Raw genomic sequence first — 18,923 nt, forward strand, 5'->3', positions numbered from 1 at the left:
AAGTTCTTCTAGGGACATTCTTCAAGAGTCGCGCAGCTGCATTTTGTACAACCTGCAGTACTTTGACAGTGGCTACATCAGCACCCAAATATAGTATGTTGCCATAGTCCAGGCGAGATGTTATCAATGCCTGGACAACCGTTCTACGGGAGGGAATGGGAAGCATCCATAAGATCTTTTGTAGCCACCTAAGAGTAGAAAAACAGGTTGCTGCGACCTTAGTGGCCTGCTGCTTCATTGTTAACTTGTCGTCAATTTGGACGCCCAAGTTGCGTACAGCATGTGTGGGTACAGGAAGTGCACCCATCTCATTTGGCCAGTGCTGAGGGCCCCAGAGGTTCTTATTTTTTCCCAGAATGACCACCTCTGTCTTCTCCCCATTCAGTTTGAGACAGTTCCTCTGCATCCAGTCCGCCACAAGAGTGAGGCCCGACTTTAGTGCAGAGGGGTTATTCTTGTCTCGCCCTGATAGGGAGAAGACAATCTGGGTGTCATCAGCGTAAGAGAACAGGGTCAGCCCCGCCTGCTCTACGATGTTAGCCAAGGGTTTTACATAAAGATTGAATAAAAGGGGGCTGAGTATGCACCAGTTGTGGGTTTGTTGTAGTTTATACAATAAGACAGAGGACACAGACAGACAAACATGCACAAGTCGAACACACATGAAGGCAGAGCAACATGTCTACAAGTACAGGTATCCATGTTTAAACACTTACCTAAGCGTATTTAAATTTCTGTAATTCATATAAACATGCTTTTCACGTTTATGATATTGACAGTATGCCTTACTTTTGTTTTACTATTTACAGGGATTTGTATGTGTTCCTCAGTTCACATTTTCTATATGAAACTTAATTAGAAAATAACAAACATGGCAAAGTATGCGTAGGCTATTCATGTAGTCAATTCAATGGTGCAGCTGGTGCTGTGGCACCGGGGCCTCGGAGCAGTGGTGGCTAGTGACACTAGGGGGTCCATTAGGATGTCGGGCGGATCGCCCCCGCCAGGCTGGCGGGGGCAATCCGCCCGACATCCTTCCCTGAATTCCCCTCCGCCATATTACAATGGCGGGGGGGACCGCAGTGGACCAAAACACCACCCGCCACTTTTCCGCCCCGGTCGCCTTGCGGCCGGGGCGGAAAATGTTTAATATGGTGGCGGTGTCTATTAGACACCGCCAGCCATATTACAATGGGCATTGTTAGATGCCTTTCCGCGGCGGCGCTGCTGCCACGGAAAGGCATGCGGTCTTCACTCTGGGGGGCCCCTGCGGGCCCCCAGAGTGAAGTACAGGTGGGGGGGTGCACATGGGGGGTACCTGTGGTACCCCCCTTCATTGTCATTTACAAAGCGGCAGGCACCGCGCGGTGCCTGCCGCTTTGCAAATGACAATGTGAAAGTGCATTTTCAGCATTGTGGCGGGCGGTGCAGAGAGCACCACCCGCCACAATACTGAAAATACAGGATGTGCCCGCCACGGTGGCGGGCACATCCTAATGGCACCCCCGGGACCCCCGCCCTTATGGCGGGCGGTCCCGATTTACGATAGGATGACGGGCGGGCAAAGTCCGCCCGTCATCCTAATGGACCCCTAGGTGTCCCGGATTGGCCGGGACAGTCTCGCTTTTCCATTATCTGCCTCGCCAAATTTCAGTAAATTAAACACAAGTTCTGGTTTTTGGAGAGGGTCTGGTGAACATGGATACAGGCGCGTGTCCAGTGCAGAGGGCGTTAGTAGCCCCTGGCTGAAAGCAGTTTAATTAACACAGGTGATACTGTATGTAAAAGTTTCATTTAACTACTCTGAACAGCAATACGTTAAATGTGAGTTGTGGACTGCTGATCTTAATTGTGCCACCGATGCAGATACAAGGTGAAAGCATGACTCTAGGCCTCCACTGCTGCCAAGTCGGGCAGCTTTAAAACTGCCAACTCAACTGGGCAAGATAAACTCTTTCTGCCAGGTCATATCCTTCCTTTTCAATACTATTAAACTACCCCTAGAGAAGGCCTCAGTAGCCCGCCCCCGTGTGGTGGGGAGGGGTTTGCTTGGGGATTCGTGTGGGGGGGCAGCAATTTAAAAATAAAATAAACTTACCTTCCCGGGTCCCTCGTCATCTCTGCTCCTAATCTGCTCTCCTGCTGTCCTGCCTCTGCAGGAACAGGAAGCAGTCAGGTTCCCTCCCTTCCCCTAAGCCAATCACAACGCTGCAATGGCATTGTTGTGATTCGTCGGGACGCTGACCAGTCAGGCGCCTATGGGGAGGCCATTTTCTCCATGTTAGTCATTAATATCAATGGGGTGACCCAGTTACGCACAGAACCTGGGGATAATTATGTTACTTGAACAACGGTTCTGCCACGAAAATCGATTAGAACCCTTTTATTCTGACCCCACCAATGGGAGAACTCCAGTTAATGGTGTAAAAAGACACAACAAAGATTCTCTTATATAATAAAATTAATTAAATAAACCACTGGCAATAAATGAAATGTGGGTATGATTTATATGAAGAAAATCATAACTTTCCAAAAGTAAATTGAAACCCAGGACATAAACACACAAAAGAACAATCTGGGTTTCAGACAATGGTGAAAACAAGATAAGTGAGTACAGTGACATTATATACACAAATCACAATACATTTATATACATAAACAATAATACACATATAACTTAGTCAATTTGTTCGGAGCCGTTTTAACCATAGGATACGTTATCTCAACCTAGCATATAATCTCATAAATATAAGGACTAATTGGGCACTAACATTTGATTTTATATACGTCGACGTTTCGACCCCTAGAAACCGTGTGAGTATCAAAACACATCACCATGGGGTCTTCATCAGGACTATGAACAGAATTGTGTGTTGCCGTTTAAGGTTGTCTCTGTGAATTGCCAAAATGTGCAAACCTCGCCGTGAGTGCAAGATTGCGCCTTGATGACCTTTCGGACTAAGTTTGTGCATTATAAATCTCATATTCATTCAAGGTGACCAGTATCTCATTGAAAGGTTAGCCCAAGTATTGCAATCATAGCCAAAGCCAATCGGATGAGAAAATCAGGCGCATCACATGCTCCCTTCGGGTCTGAAAATAAATTCAAAAGTAAGCATACATCCTGATAAAATGAAATCTCCGGCGTCGTGCGCTCGGAGCGTGATGGTCATTCCAATATCCCACTGTCTCTGTCACCTCAGAGCTTCCATTACCATTTTATGTTTCTGCTTCTCGGAGCTAGCCAGCACTGAGCTAAGGGTTTTTGTACATTATTGCATGTTGAGGTCTCACAGCCACACTGCAGAATAATCCCTGTTTCTACACCATGGAGCTTCCTTAACAGCCTCACCTGATCTACAAATACACCAGCATGCTAGATAATCACAAAGTTGGATATGAAATTGCGTTTTTGTTTCATTGATAATGTATTTGTTCTTTATATATTCATTCTTATTTTACAGTTCTAAACGTTGACATTATTTTGTTCCTTACTTGTTTTTTCAGCATGTACACTGGTTATATTAGAGTCAAAAGCATTGCTACCCAACATGAGTGCTTTCCACCTCCCTCTCTTCTAAGGTTTGAGGGTTTGACTCACAGCTGCAGCACAGAAGAGGGGATGCACTGGTCACCTTCAGGGGGTGCTGGGGGGGGGGTGAGGAGGCAGCAGGAAGGGGCTGCACGTGTTGTTGATGGAAGGCTCTTTTATGGTTTGGGGTTTTAGTCACAGCTGCAGCACAGAAAAGGGGTGCAGTGGTCACCTTCAGGGGGGCTGGGGGGGTGGGGGGGGGAGGCAGCAGGAAGTTGTCTGCATGTGTTGTTGATGGAAGGCCATCCATGTTTTTTGCTTGCTGTCAATAGGGCCCCCGGCAGCCTTGCTACCACTGTTCTTGTGTTCATGGAGGAGGTAGATGTTGGCTTCGCTGTCACTCTTAAATACATAAATGACGTCACTGTGTAAAGGGGAGCCTCTTCCAGGAAACGTGATACACTTTGGCCTTTTGCTCTTTTTTCATGCACTGCTGCTATCTCAGCACACAGGCACTTATAGCAAACGTCTGCCCCCATCAGGCACAGAGCGAAGACAGGGACCTACTTAACCCCCCTATCCCCCCCACCCCAGTTACATGGGACTCACACACTGCTTGTGGAACAGCTGGGCTTGCATTCACCTCCAGGCATCCACCCCAGACTCCACCATTTGCCACAGCGTGTCCAAGTCCCATCTAATAAAATAGATTTTACATAAATGTCTCTGTCGAAACCAAAGCTAAACTTAATCCAGCTGAAAGCCTGAACGCTGCCAGGCGTGGGGGCAAACCCCACAAATGTTTATACAAGTGAAACCAATGAATAACCTAACACAATCCAGGAATTGTGCAAGCAGAGCTGTGGGGGAGGGAACAACTGCTCTTGGGCAACTAGTAAAGGGACATTTCTTTTGTGAGTTAACTTGTGATCCTGTTGGACGGTGAACCAGCCAAGGGCGATTTGACCTCCATGACCTGTCCACTGGAGTCTCTAAAGATGTGGATACCAATAGCTACAAACCAGGACTTGGATTTCTGTGTTACATTTATTAAGTGTAAAAGTGAAGTTACGGGCAATACATGTATGTTATGGTGTACTTATTTATGTAGAACACATTCTGCCATTGCTAGGACTTTTCAGCTGTAAATATACAGAATAAATATTTCTGTACATGTACAGATGATGTAAATGGGGCATACATAATGATGACTCCCTGAGAAAATTCTAGTATTCAGATAGAGAGCATATAAGTGCACAGTGAAGACTACTATATGTGCATGGATCATCTATATCACAAAATATATGTGCACAAGTGGGGTGTGGCGGGTTGGATGCAGAGCCTGTCCTCAGGCCAGACCCTGCAGCCATTTCCCGCTGTGCACCGGCTGAGGTGATGCAAAGTGAGGGTTGGCCGCCCCATGGGTGGCATGGTGACCCATCCCCAGCAGGTGTTGGACCCAGCGCCTGGCCTCGGTGAAGCGATATCAGACATGGCGGTCCACTGACCCCAGCAGGTCACAGCAGACCAGTGTGATAACAGCAATCGCAGTAAGACGTCATTTGCAACCTATCTCATGAATATTGATGAAGGAGGTAGGATTGAGAGCCTCTATGAACCAGTATTTTGCAAATCGCCCTAGTAGCACAAAGGTCGGTGAGTAAAATATTATTGGATATGCCAAAGGTTTCTACCTATATCACAACCCCTTTTTGCAAATCCTACTACTTCTAAACCCAGGTCCTTTGTAACATACTTAGATTGTCAGAGACAGACATGTCAAACTTCAAGCAATTTTTTTATGTATCCATGAACCAATAAAGGCATTTCTAAAAAAAGTTTTTTTTAGTTTTTTTTTACTATTTTAATTTTTTGAAACTTTTTGAAGGGGATTAAACTACAAATAATTGAACATACTGTGTCCTAACATGGGGAGAGAAATAAAAAATAAAAAATAAAACTTTTTGCAATTGGTCTGTTGTGCTACCGCCTGAGTCTACTGAGCAGAGGCCGCCTGCTCGCTCACAGATATTAGACGCAGTCAAGCCCATGGAGTCACACATTGTCCTCTACCCGCACTTACCCTTGGCCTTCAATATCTACCCACCCTGTGACCAAAATCAATAATGATATGCGCAAATGGAAAACCCTCCCATTAACTATTATGGGCGGGGTCACATTAATCAAAATGATTCCCCTTCCCAAACTCCTATATATATCTTGAAAACCTACCTCAGACCATCCCACAAAACCATTTTGACAATTTAAAAGCCAAATACAGTGAGTTTCTGTGGGCAGTCTCTAGGGTCAAATGCAGAGTCCACTTATAAGGGTGGGCGCGGCAGAGCCGGCACTCCATTTTATAAATGGGCGGCCCACCTTATCATTGTCAATGGTGAGAGACGATTCAGCCCACCGGTTAGGAAATAAGGGGTAGATGTATCATTTCGGCCTTTGCGAATCGCAAAAGGCTTTTTTGCATTTTTTGAAATGTATCACAAAATCGCAAAATAAGGAATCGCAAAAATTTGCGATTCCTTATTTTGCTTAAGCATTTAAGGAATCGCAAATTTTGCGATTCCTTAAATGCGATGTGTGTGGGTTTTAAAAATTGCGAATTTGTGTTAAGAAATCGCAAATTACCACCAACTTGTAGATGGTGGTAATTTGCGATTTCATTTAAAAACGCCCTATTTGGCATTTGTGAAGGTGGCATGTGACGCACATACATGCCCATAGGGCATGTATGTGTGCCATAGGCACACACATGTAAATTTCAGGGGTGCAGCAGGGTGTCTTTGAGGCACCCCTGCACCCTTGAAATTATTCTCAATTTGCGAATTCGCAAATTGCGAATCGCAAATTAAGAAATATTTCACAATCATTCCTATGGGCCTCCTGGCCTATAGGAATGCATGGGAAATTATTCCTTAATTGCGAATTTGCAAATTGCGAATTCGCAAATAAGGAAGACTAAGAAATCGCTAAAAAATAGCGATTTTCTACATACATTCCATTTTGCGATTTCTAAATAGCGATTCCTTAAAAATCGCTATTTAGAAATCGCAAAATGGAATCTTGATACATCTACCCCTAGACGTCTTTCAAGGGATGAGCCCTATGCAGCTCCTGTACTAATCAAGAATACCCTATGTTCTCCCCCCTGTGACGACCTGACCACTTACCGCCCGGCACAATGGCACGGTGCCAGATTGCCTGCTATAGGAAACCCACTTGGCTTGGTGACTGGCTCCTCTCAGCCCCAGGGTTACTTGACTTTAACAGATGGGACAACATTGGGATCTCTAAACTGGGGGGACATATGGGAGAGGGAATGTATGAAATCCTCAGGAATCTCTGAGGTGGAATACAGGATGCAAAAAGTCAAATTTTTCAGATTTCTCCAACTGTGACCCAGACTTGAACCCCTCCAATTGGTGCCTCTCCCTGAGTTTAATCCTCTTAAAGCTAATGCTTGAACCCCTGAATAAAGGCAGTGTTTAGTGGCTGTAATGCCCACTGATCACTAACACCCTACCTAGACCCGATGGCATAAGACCTGGGCCAATTGATGACAACAACCAGCAAGAGGCCAAGATGGCTCCCCGCTCGCTTGCAATCTGAACCCGACAACCGGCTTGTTCAATTTAATTATTTTCACAGAGTATAGTATACCCCAGAAGGGCTGTGGAAGATGAGGGCAGAGTCCTCCTCGAACTGTACCAGATTTCGAGATCGAGGGGTTCCCCGATGCACATGGCTTGGGGTCCAACAATTCTTGGCCACTGTGGTAAGGCGGCCGGCGAGTAAACTCCTGAGGTGGTCTTGTGGGAATCATGGAAGAAACTGAGGGCACCATGGCACAACGGACACTGATTGGCCCCGGCTACCAAATAGTCGAAAGAGGCAGAGCTCGGAAGTGGATGGCACGGACACGTCTGGACATGACTCGTCTCCTACGTGGAACTTGAATGGGAAGAGAAGTAGAAACTGTGCTGTGCTGTTTTGTTAGTTTATTCCATCTCCTCCAATGTCGAATCGATGTATCTCGTATGATCAAATCTGTCTCACATATTTGGTTGAACAAATGTTTCAATGTATGCACTCCTACCTATTTATTGGTTGGAAAACCAATAAAAAATTTGGAAACAAAGACAAAAGACTATAGTGTCTAAGTCTGCCAAATCTCGGATCAGAGTCCGGCTGCCAGGACAACCAAGGGGAGTGTATCTCCAGGAGCCACCATGGGCTGGAGGACAGTGCCAAAAGTAGACTCGCCCTACTCTTCGTGCCTTCTCCGTTGTGTTGCATTAACCTGGCGGGATGGCATGTGTTGAGATGCTCGTGTACCCCAGGAGTACCAAAGGAGTACTTTCCTCCAGTTCCTCTGCTGAACTCAATGTCATAGATTTTGCACATGACTTTGATCACAAGGACTTACTGGAAATGAGAAAAACTCATAACCTCTTGATTCAGAGGGGGCTCTGGTTTCCTCCTTCACATCTCCAGGAGTTTGAGCATCAGCATTGTTTCCTCCTGAAGCCTGTCTACAAAGTTACTTTTGGTCTAATCCCCCAAAAATGAGGACAATCCAAAAAACATAAGGATAGATTGCACAGGGTGTAACTGGGACAGGAACTACTTCAAGTTGCATGAATAAAGTTACACCAACCAATCAAATGCGGTTGTCCTGGGAGTCATTGGAACCGCTGTACCATTTTTTGGTACCGCGACACTTAAAAATGAAGAAATTCTGATAAAAACTACAAAATCTCATACTGATTTTCTCCTCTCAGGAACCCCCTTGGCTCAAAATATTCTGTTCATGGTAAACTTCCAGAAGTCACAAAAATGTAATTGTGGGTTGGATTTTTTTATGCTTCCAACTGGTCAAAAAAGATCAACACCTAAAGATTATATTGCACCCGGTGCACGCACATGCTGCACAGCGTCCAACATGGGTACTACTCGTCTCAGGGTACAAGTTCTATTTTAAAAACGTTGAGTGTAAATTGTGTTTTTTACTGAATTTGTCACCCACTTTGCTTCTCCCCATTCTGCTTACTTGTCGGGGCTCTCTTCCGCTCTGGTCAACAGCGGCAATCAGCCGTTTGCTGTGGAGGGCGGCTACTTTTGATCACTGTCACTTGCCTTGGTGACGTATTTCCGGGGGCGGGGGGGGCGGCACTGTTCACGCTGCCGGTATTTAGGCATGAACAGACCGCGGACGCACAGCGGACGCTCCGCTGGCACTCCGAAGGCGCTCCAAAGGCAAGCCCGTCTGCACCTGTCCGTACCTGGACGTCACCAGACCCCAGTTATGCTGCCGGTTTTAGTAATAATATGCACCTAGATTCATCAAAGTCCCGTTTTGCGAGTGAATCGCTATTAAGGACTTGCAAAACGGGATTCATGTAGGAATAGCAAAAAATATTGCGATTCCTACATCATCCTTATTTGCGATTAGCAAATTGCTGATCGCAAATAAGGAATAACTTCCCATTCATTCCTATGGGCCTACAGGCCCATAGGAATGAATGGGAAGTTATTCCTTATTTGCGATTAGCAATTTGCTAATCGCACATAAGGATGCGATTTCAAGGGTGCCAGGGGTGTCCAAAGGACACCCTGTAGCACCCCTGAAATGGAAATGTAGCTTGATGTTGCGCACACACATGTCCAAAGGACATGTGAGTGTGTAACATACCACTTAGAAAAATGCACTAAAGTGTATTTTTCTAAGTTTTCTCTATTTACCACGAAGTCAGACTTCGTGGTAAATAGCGGCAGGAAATTGCGAATTCGCATATTTTAAAAGTTTCATGAATTGCATTTAAGGAATCTCAAATAGAGATTTCTTAAATGCAATTCCTCGCAAATATGCGATTTCGCAAATAGCGATTTTTGCATTTGGGAAGATGAATCCCAAATGCAATCATTGCGCTCGCAAAGGGCCAGATTCTGAGAATCTGGCCCTTTGCGAGACGATTTTTCGTTCATGAATCTATCTGTTGCTCTCTTATCCTCGTGACGAACTTCTAGCCATTAGGCTAACAGGGCGCACTTGTGGTCTTCCCCCCTGAAACCTACTTGAGGGTCCGTTCTGTTGTGGGAACTGTGGTTTTAATTCATGGGCGATCATCTCATCCCCTCTATTCTTCTTCCTGGCTCCGGACAGGACATTAAATTGTTCAGCCTTAACTGCCGGTCGTTAGTTAAGCACCACCTGGATGTGTATGATTTGTTACATGATGAATCCCCTGATGTCCTCTTTTTGACGGAGACATGGTTGTCAGTACATACGGTGACAGAGCCAGGTTTGGCGCTACCTCCGGGCTATAGTATCGTTACTCCCAATCGAGAGGCCAGAGGTGGCGGTGTTGCAGTTGTTTTTAAATCCTTCTATACCTGCACCCTTGTCAAAGAAACCGTAGCGGGTTGCGAGTATGGACGTTTTTGGATCTCCTTTAACTCCAGCTATACCATGTCTGGTATCCTGGTATACCGCCCCCCCAGGTCCTTCGAAGGAATGTAGGGCAGCGCTGGTTGATATAGTTGGTTCTCTGGTCGTGAGGTAGGCCAACTTCACTGTCATTGGTGACTTACATCTGCATCTTGACAACCCCAACGACTCAGAAGTGGTCAACTTCTCCGCTGATCTAGTGGCCTGCCAGCTCTCCCAACTAGTCCAAGGTCCCACTCACTCTGCTGGCCACTTACTTGATCCACTTTTTTCCAACATTTCATGCGCTAGTCGAACGGAGAAGTAGTGAGCGCCATGACATACGAGTCGCATTCCTGAATTTTTGCAGGATGAACAGACTTCGTCAGGAAATCACAAAGTCCGTACCCTCAACTTTCAATCGCAGGTCCTAAGACACTTTCAAAATCAGTCCACGAGTTTGACCTAATATCCACATTTGTAAAGCGCGAACAATCACCCGTAAGGGTCTCTAGGCGCTGGGGGCCGTCGGGAAGATTAAGCAAGCTATTGCCCAGAGTCACATGGTGCTGGGCTAACCTGCCGCCGGAACCGGGGATCACACCGTGATCCCCAGATTCCAGCATCAGTCGCCCTGGCCGCGGTGCCACACCTCTCCTAATATGAAGAAATATATGGAAAAAATAATGCATTCGATACTGTAAGCCTTCCCATTAGAGTGACTAGAGGCTCCGTTGTAGAGAGGTTAAATCGGAGGTCCCTCCTCTTTTATACAGAAAGCTTCCTCATTGGGAAATTCCAGTCTGGTAAAAACGCGTACATCAGGAAAATCGAACCTGTTTTAACCAGCTCATACTCTACGAAACAATTACCGATCCAGGGGCCAACATCGCTCCGGCTGGAGTGTGTCTCTTTAACACCAGAGACAAAAGATTCCCGCTGTCCACCCATATGAAAATGAGAGAACCAATAGGTCCTGGTGAAGATGGAGACAATGGGCCCGATTCACAGAACTAACTTAGGACAAATCCTAAACTTACTACCACTTACTCATTTTGGTATTCACAGAAGGCACTTACTCATTTTGGTATTCACAGAAGGCACTTACTCATTTTGGTATTCACAGAAGGCACTTACTCATTTTGGTATTCACATTTTGGTATTCACAGAAGTTATGAGTCCTAAAGTTAGGAGTCCTAACTTTTCTACTCCTAAACTGAGAAAAATCCTAACTTTAAGACTTTCGGTATTCGCAGAAAGCATTTAGGAGTCCTAAAGTTAGGAGTCCTAACTTTACTACTCCTAAACTGATTAAAAACCTAATTTTAAGACTTTCCGTAATCACAGAAGGTATTTAGGAGTCCTAAAGTTAGGACTCCTAACTGCTGTGAATACCGAAATGAGTAAGTGCCTTCTGTGAATACCGCAATGAGCAAGTGCCTTCTGTGAATACCGCAATGAGCAAGTGCCTTCTGTGAATACCAAAATGGTAGTAAGTTTAGGATTTTGTCTTAAGTTAATTCTGTGAATCGGGCCCAATGTGACACGTCCATCGAAATGTACATCGACCTGATAGTCTGATGCCCCATTTACCAGCACAGCATTTGAGGGTTGATGTTCTCACCCCGAGTATTTACCCTCTGTGCATGCGGTGTTGTACTGGGGGGGTATGAATGTGTGTAGTATGTGTTAGTGATACGAGTGAGGAGTAGGTGAATGAGCTGTCATTTTGTGGAAATCGTTTCTACTTTGGAAAATTAGTTTCGAGTTTTTGTATAGATTACGCGAGGATTATGATTACTATAAAAAATGTACTATTAAAATTTGTAAATAAGTTGGAAATAAAAAATAATGTAAAAGAAATTGCATAATGAAAATCATGATCCTGATTCAATTGCTTTTAATAATGTGAATAACAAAAAAAAGTATATATGAAATGTAAATCCATGTTTGGAGAAATTATGGGGCATATTACCAACGATTAGCGATATTTATCGCTAACTAGGCTTAGCAACAAATTTTTTATCGCTAAGCATCGCCTGGAAATTATCACTGAAATAACGTGCTATTAGCAACGTTTATCTCCAAAGCGATAAATTTTCTGGCGATAGCGTGAATATCGCTGAGAATACAGCGATATTCACGCATTAGCGACAAAATGCTCTTAGCCATGTTATCCACCTCCCATTGGATAACATGGCTAAGAACTGGTCTGAGCAGGCTTTAGTTTTAGGCAATACCGGGAATATTTCCATCGCTACGCCTGCCTAGCTAATAGGCGATAGCGACGTTAGCGACTGCTTTCAGCCGCTAACAGGTTGGGTACGCCCACTTTGCATGTCATTAGCGATAAACATCGCTGACATGCACAGCGGGCCCCAAACCGCTCGCTATTGCCTAAAACTGTTGCTAACTGCTGTTAGCGACAGCTTGCTAATAGAGCAATAGAATTATCGCCGCTTAGCGGCCGAAAACGCCCGCTAAAGCGGCGATAATTGCCTATCGCCACCCTTGGTAATATGCCCCTATGAGTCAAAGCCCTGCTTCTACGCTATATGCTAGCTGGTATTGAAGGAATTCAGGTCAAGTGGGAGTTTGTTCATTATTTACCAGAAGCAAAGCCCTACATACATTCTTCTTCACACCAGGCTAGAAGCTTGCAGACGCTGCCAAACCACCGCTGTGCATGGCTGTAGGCCACGTGCTTTGTGGTTGGCCGCCTGAAAAATAGTTTACGCATCCTAAATTTAGAACATGAAAAAAAAGGAAATTCAATGAAAAAAAATAAAGTTAAAGTGACATTATATTCGGGTATGACGAAGGTGCCCCATGTCTTGCACAGCCCCCCCCCCCTTGCATTGTTTGTGTGCATGATAGCATATGAAATGCCAGGACATATGCCAATAATGCTCTTTCATACCCACATAGCACACCCCTTCAATCCATACCCTGTAAACATGGAGCTAACCATGGCTGTCTTCTGATCTAGGGATGAAAAAATAAACCTCTTGAAAGGTTTGTTTTTCAGGCCTGCGGCTGCTGGGTTTGCTTGTTTATTCTCAACCACTGCACATTGTACGTCTTAGGTTAATTCCTGTCTCATGATAATGGGTCTATGGAGGGCCGCGGGCCTCACATACAGACATAGCCCGCTCTGGCCAAGAAGATGGCTCAGTGAGTTAAACTCTCACCGCTAACATCTGTGGTTATCTGTAAATTCCAACAGATTGACACAGCGTTTCATCCTTCCGAGGTCGGTAAATTGATTAGCCTTTTATTTGTTATTGTATTTTTTTTTACTTTAAACTGAATGTTCTGGTATTCTCATGTCCCTTACTGCAAAACTATCAGCATTAGGTGACCCCTGCTGCTGAGGGCCTGTGCACTCGCAGAGGTCCAGTAGCCAGGGATATGTGGCCCTGACTGCTGAGGAGGCTCTCCTCACCTTAACATCCTTCTTATATGTGTCCTCTGCTGCTGAGGGCGGTAGACTGCACCCCGGTGGCTTCCTATAACCCCACAATCAGGGTAGTATGTGTCCCCTGCTGCTGAGGGCTGTAGACTGCACCCCGGTGGCTTCCTATAACCCCACAATCAGGGTAGTATGTGTCCCCTGCTGCTGAGGGCTGTAGACTGCACCCCGGTGGCTTCCTATAACCCCACAATCAGGGTAGTATGTGTCCCCTGCTGCTGAGGGCTGTAGACTGCACCCCGGTGGCTCCCTCTAACCCCACAATCAGGGTAGTATGTGTCCCCTGCTGCTGAGGGCTGTAGACTGCACCCCGGTGGCTCCCTCTAACCCCACAATCAGGGTAGTATGTGTCCACCGCTGCTGAGGGCTGCAAACTGCACCCCAGTGGCGCCCTCTAACCCCACAATCAGGGTAGTATGTGTCCCCTGCTGCTGAGGGCTGCAGACTGCACCCCAATGGCGCCCTCTAACACCACAATCAGGGTAGCATGTGTCCCCTGCTGCTGAGGGCTGTAGACTGCACCCCAGGGGCTCCCTCTACCCCCACAATCAGGGTAGTATGTGTCCTCTGCTGCTGAGGGCTGTAGTCTGCACCCCGGTGGCTCCCTCTAACCCCACACTCAGGGTAGTATGTGCCCCCTGCTGCTGAGGGCTGTAGACTGCACCCCCGTGGCGCCCTCTAACCCCACAATCAGGGTAGTATGTGTCCCCGGCTGCTGAGGGCTGTAGACTGCACCCCAGAGGCTCCCTCTAACCCCACAATCAGGGTAGTATGTGTCACCTGCTGCTGAGGGCTGTAGACTGCACCCCTGTGCCTCCCTCTAACCCCACAATCAGGGTAGTATGTGTCGCCTGCTGCTGAGGGCGGTAAACTGCACCCCAGTGCCTCCCTCTAACCCCACAATCAGGGTAGTATGCGTCCTCTGCTGCTGAGGGCTGATGACTGCACCCCAGTGGCTCCCTCTAACCCCACAATCAGGGTAGTATGTGCCCTCTGCTGCTGAGGGCTATAGACTGCACCCCAGTGGCTCCCTCTAACCCCACAATCAGGGTAGTATGTGTCCTCTGCTGCTGAGGGCTGCAGACTGCACCCTGGTGGCTCCCTATAATCCCACAATCAGGGTAGTATGTGTCCCCGGCTGCTGAGGGCTGCAGACTGCACCCCGGTGGCTCCCTCTAACCCTACAATCAGGGTAGCATGTGTCCCCTGCTGCTGAGGGCTGTAGACTGCACCCCGGTGGCTCACTCTAACCCCCACAATCAGGGTAGTATGTGTCCCCGGCTGCTGAGGGCTGTAGACTGCACCCCGGTGGCTCCCTCTAACCCCACAATCAGGGTAGTATGTGTCCCCGGCTGCTGAGGGCTGTAGACTGCACCCCAGTGGCTCCCTCTGACCTTACACTCAGGGTAGTATGTGTTCCCTGCTGCTGAGGGCTGTAGACTGCACCCCAGATGCTCCCTCTAACCCCCACAATCAGGGTAGTATGTGTCCCCTGCTGCTGAGGGCTGCAGACTGCACCCCAGCGGCTCCCTCTAACCCCACAATCAGGGTAGTATGTGTCCCCTGCTGCTGAGGGCTGTAGACTGCACCCCAGTGACTCCCTCTAACCCCACAATCAGGGTAGTATGTGCCCCCTGCTGCTGAGGGCTGTAGACTGCACCCCGGTGGCTACTTCTAACCCCACAATCAGGGTAGTATATGTGCCCTGCTGCTGAGGGCTGCAGGCTGCACCCCAGTGGCTCCCTCTAACCCTACAATCAAGGTAGTATGTGTCCCCACTTGCTGAGGGCTGTAGACTGCACCCCAGTGGCTCCCTCTAACCCCACAATCAGGGTAGTATGTGTCCCCTGCTGCTGAGGGCTGTAGACTGCACCCCAGTGACTCCCTCTAACCCCACAATCAGGGTAGTATGTGTCCCCTGCTGCTGAGGGCTGTAGACTGCACCCCAGTGACTCCCTCTAACCCCACAATCAGGGTAGTATGTGTTAGAAAGGCGACCCGGGGGAGGCAGAAGAGGTCTGACTGACCACCCCTAGGTCAACCCTTCTGTCGAGAAGTAGCCGAGCGTTGCCGAGAGGCCTCCTGAATGAGGGCCCCTCCTAGGATCGTACAACAGAGTAACCACAACACTACAAATGGACACCACGCAGGAGGTCGAGTTCTCAAGCTTTTATAAGTAGTAACGGTTGAGGCTCTTGGCAGTATATACAGCGGGATCGTGGGATCCGTAAAGTCTCGGACAAGGGGGGTAAGGTAGCGGGACAGTCTTACTCTGGGTGGAGGAAGGGATACCCTACGCACAGCTCTCAATCCTCGAGCTGGGGGGTTCCGAGAGGTTCGAGCCGCGGCGGCGCCAGCAGGCTAACAGGATGGTTCAGCAAGGTAGGCCGCGGCAGCGCCAGCAGGCTCTCAGGTGGTTCAGCAAGGTGGGCCGCGGCAGCGCCAGCAGGCTCTCAGGTGGTTCAGCAAGGTGGGCCGTGGCAGCGCCAGCAGGCTCTCAGATGGTTTCAGCAAGGTGGGCCGCGGCAGCGCCAGCAGGCTCTCAGGTGGTTCAGCAAGGTGGGCCGCGGCAGCGCCAGCAGGCTCTCAGGTGGTTCAGCAAGGTAGGCCGCGGCAGCGCCAGCAGGCTCTCAGGTGGTTCAGCAAGGTAGGCCGCGGCAGCGCCAGCAGGCTCTCAGATAGTCGTTGGGTTACGGATGAGTTCGTCTGGTGTCGGCCGTGACAGCGTCAGCAGGGCTTCCAGTCCAGGATACAACTGGCGTCCTACTCCGGGACTGGCCCAGATATAGGACGGAGGTCCTTTGATGTCCGGACCCTCGCGCCTGGGGGCCGGAGGGGCCGGGATGATGGTGTCCAGACACCCGGCAGGGGGGTGGAGCCAGCGCCCAGGGAGGCCGGAGGGCGATCGATACCAGGCGTCCGGGGACGGCTGGAGGGCCATCGAAACTCCTCTCCCTCCGGGATCTGTCGAGTGGCCACTCGACCACCTGGGTGGACCTTGGTGCCTCGATGTCTGGGCTGCGCTTGGGCCGCGGCTTGGGCCGAGGCCGCGTGGTCGTGACGTGGTGGGCCCAAGATGGAGTCGGGCACAGCCTCGTGCTTCGGTCGTGATGGGCCTACGCTGGGGTCAGGCCGAGGATGGGAATCCGGGATGGTAGCCGGATCGGTGGTGTTGGGGCGTGCCGGGTCGGGCCGAAGGGGCCGCCCGAGGTCCGGAGGAGGGCTGATGTTGTCCTGGGCCCGCCATGCGGGAGGGGTAGGACCACGCCATGAGGCCGGGTCCAACACGCGTCCCCCCCAGCTGAAGGCAGGGGAGAGTCACCCATCTTCTTGGGGATTCTCCTCGCCGAGGCGGAAGAATCTGGACAGGCCGTCGGCATTGGCGTGGTCGTTGCCGGGGCGATGCTCCACAGTGAAATCCATCCCCTGCAGAGAAATGGACCAGCGCAGCAGTTTCGGGTTTTCTCCCCGCATCTGCATCAACCAACGCAGGGGCTGGTGGTCGGTCTGGACTCGGAAGTGGGTGCCGAAGAGGTAAGGCCGGAGCTTCTTGAGTGCCCACACCACGGCAAAGGCTTCCCTCTCGATGGTACTCCACCGCTGTTCCCTTGCCAGGAGGCGTCGGCTGATGAAGGCCACAGGCCGGTCGATTCCTTCGGGGTTAACTTGTGACAGGACCGCCCCGATGCCGTGCTCCGAGGCGTCGGTTTGGACTACAAACTCTCTGCTGTAGTCGGGGGCCTGGAGCACAGGGGCGGTGCACATGGCAGTCTTTAAAGTCTCAAATGCTGTCTGGCACGCAGGGGTCCAGTGCACCTTCTGGGGTAATCTCTTTGAGGTCAGTTCGGTGAGGGGCCCCACAATGCTCCCGTAGTCTTTTATAAATCGCCGATAGTATCCGGTGAGCCCCAGGAAGGCTCGGACGGCGGTCTGGGTGACCGGGGGCTCCCAGGCCCGGATGGCGTCTACCTTGGGTTGGAGGGGAGCTACTTGACCGCTCCCCACTTGGTGTCCTAGATAGGTCACGGACCCTTGGCCTATCTGGCATTTGCTGGCTTTGATTGTTAGTCCGGCCCGCCGGAGGGCCGTCAGGACTTCCCAGAGGTGGGACAGGTGCTCATTCCAGTGAAGGCTGTACACGGCAATGTCATCTAGATAGGCGGCGCTGTATTCCTCTAGTCCGGCCAGCACTTGGTTCACTAGTCTCTGGAAGGTGGCCGGCGCATTTTTCATGCCGAAGGGCATCACTTTGAAGTGATAGTGGCCATCTGGCGTCGAGAAGGCCGATCGCTCTTGTGCGCCAGGGGTAAGGCCGATCTGCCAATACCCCGCCGTGAGATCGAAGGTGCTGAGGTATCTGGCGGCCCCTAGGCGATCGATCAGTTCATCCGCCCTGGGGATGGGATGTGCGTCGGTCCTGGTGACTGCATTCAGTCCTCGGTAGTCAACACAGAACCGGAGCTCGGGCGCTGTTCCGGGGGAAGCGGCTTTCGGGACCAGCACAACGGGACTGGCCCAGGGACTGTTGGAGGGTTCGACTACCCCCAGGGCCAACATCTTGGCCACCTCGGATTGGATGCAGGCCCGAACCCGGTCGGGCACTCGAAAAGCTCGTTGTTTCACAGGGGGGCTGTCTCCGGTGTCCACATCGTGGACACACCACCGGGTGACCCCCGGCGTGAGTGAAAACAGATCCGCAAACTGCCCCAGCAGCTTCCGGCAGTCTTGTTGCTGCTCTGGGGTCAGGGTAGAGGAGAGCCGGACCCCCTCGAAGGAGCCGTCTTTCTCGGTGGTGCTGAGGAGATCTGGTAGTGGTTCGGAGTCGTCTTCAGCTCCGTCATCGGTCGCCAGCAGCAGACTCAGTTCAGTGCGTGCAAAGTGCGGCTTGAGCCGGTTAGCGTGTAGAACCCGGAGGGGGTTCCTGGGGGACTCCATGTCTACCAGGTAGGTGACGGGGCTCTTGCGCTCCACCACCTTGAAGGGCCCCGTCCATTTGTCCTGGAGGGCACACGGTTCCACTGGGGACATGACCCAGACTTGCTGGCCCGGCTCGAACTCGATGGACGAGGCGTTCTGGTCATACCAGCGTTTCATTTCCTCCTGACTGGCCTCCAGGTTGGCCTCGGCAAGTTCCCTAAACTTCCGCGTCTGGCTGCGGAGTGTCAGGAGGTACCAGTAGACATCCGGTGGGGCATCTCGAACTGCTGTCTCCCAGCCTTCCTTGACCAGGCTAAGGGGGCCTCGAACCGGGTGTCCGTACAAGAGTTCGAACGGGCTGAACCCCAGGGATTTCTGGGGTACCTCTCGGTAGGCGAACAGGAGGCAGGGCAGCAGGACATCCCACTTGCGCCTGAGGGGCTCTTCTAGGCCCTGGATCATTCCCTTCAGTGTCCTGTTAAAGCGTTCCACTAGTCCATTCCCCTGGGGGTGATACGGGGTGGTGAACTTATATGCGACCCCGCACTGTTGCCATAGGG

At 49.8% G+C, this 18,923-nt stretch overlaps 1 protein-coding gene and 1 non-coding gene across 2 annotated transcripts in view; one reads left to right on the forward strand and one right to left on the reverse strand.

Moving 5' to 3' along the window:
- The window catches only part of MASP1 (MBL associated serine protease 1), a 459,649-nt gene that overhangs the window by 40,904 nt on the left and 399,822 nt on the right, over positions 1–18,923 (forward strand). The gene's annotated exons all lie outside the window — the stretch shown is intronic.
- On the reverse strand, positions 6,021–6,211 carry LOC144793291 (small nucleolar RNA snR46). Its single transcript, XR_013602881.1, has one exon. It is a non-coding gene; the product is annotated as a small nucleolar RNA snR46 (small nucleolar RNA).

This window comes from Lissotriton helveticus, chromosome 11 (assembly GCF_964261635.1).
Source record: "Lissotriton helveticus chromosome 11, aLisHel1.1, whole genome shotgun sequence".
NCBI classification, from domain to species: Eukaryota; Metazoa; Chordata; class Amphibia; order Caudata; family Salamandridae; genus Lissotriton; species Lissotriton helveticus.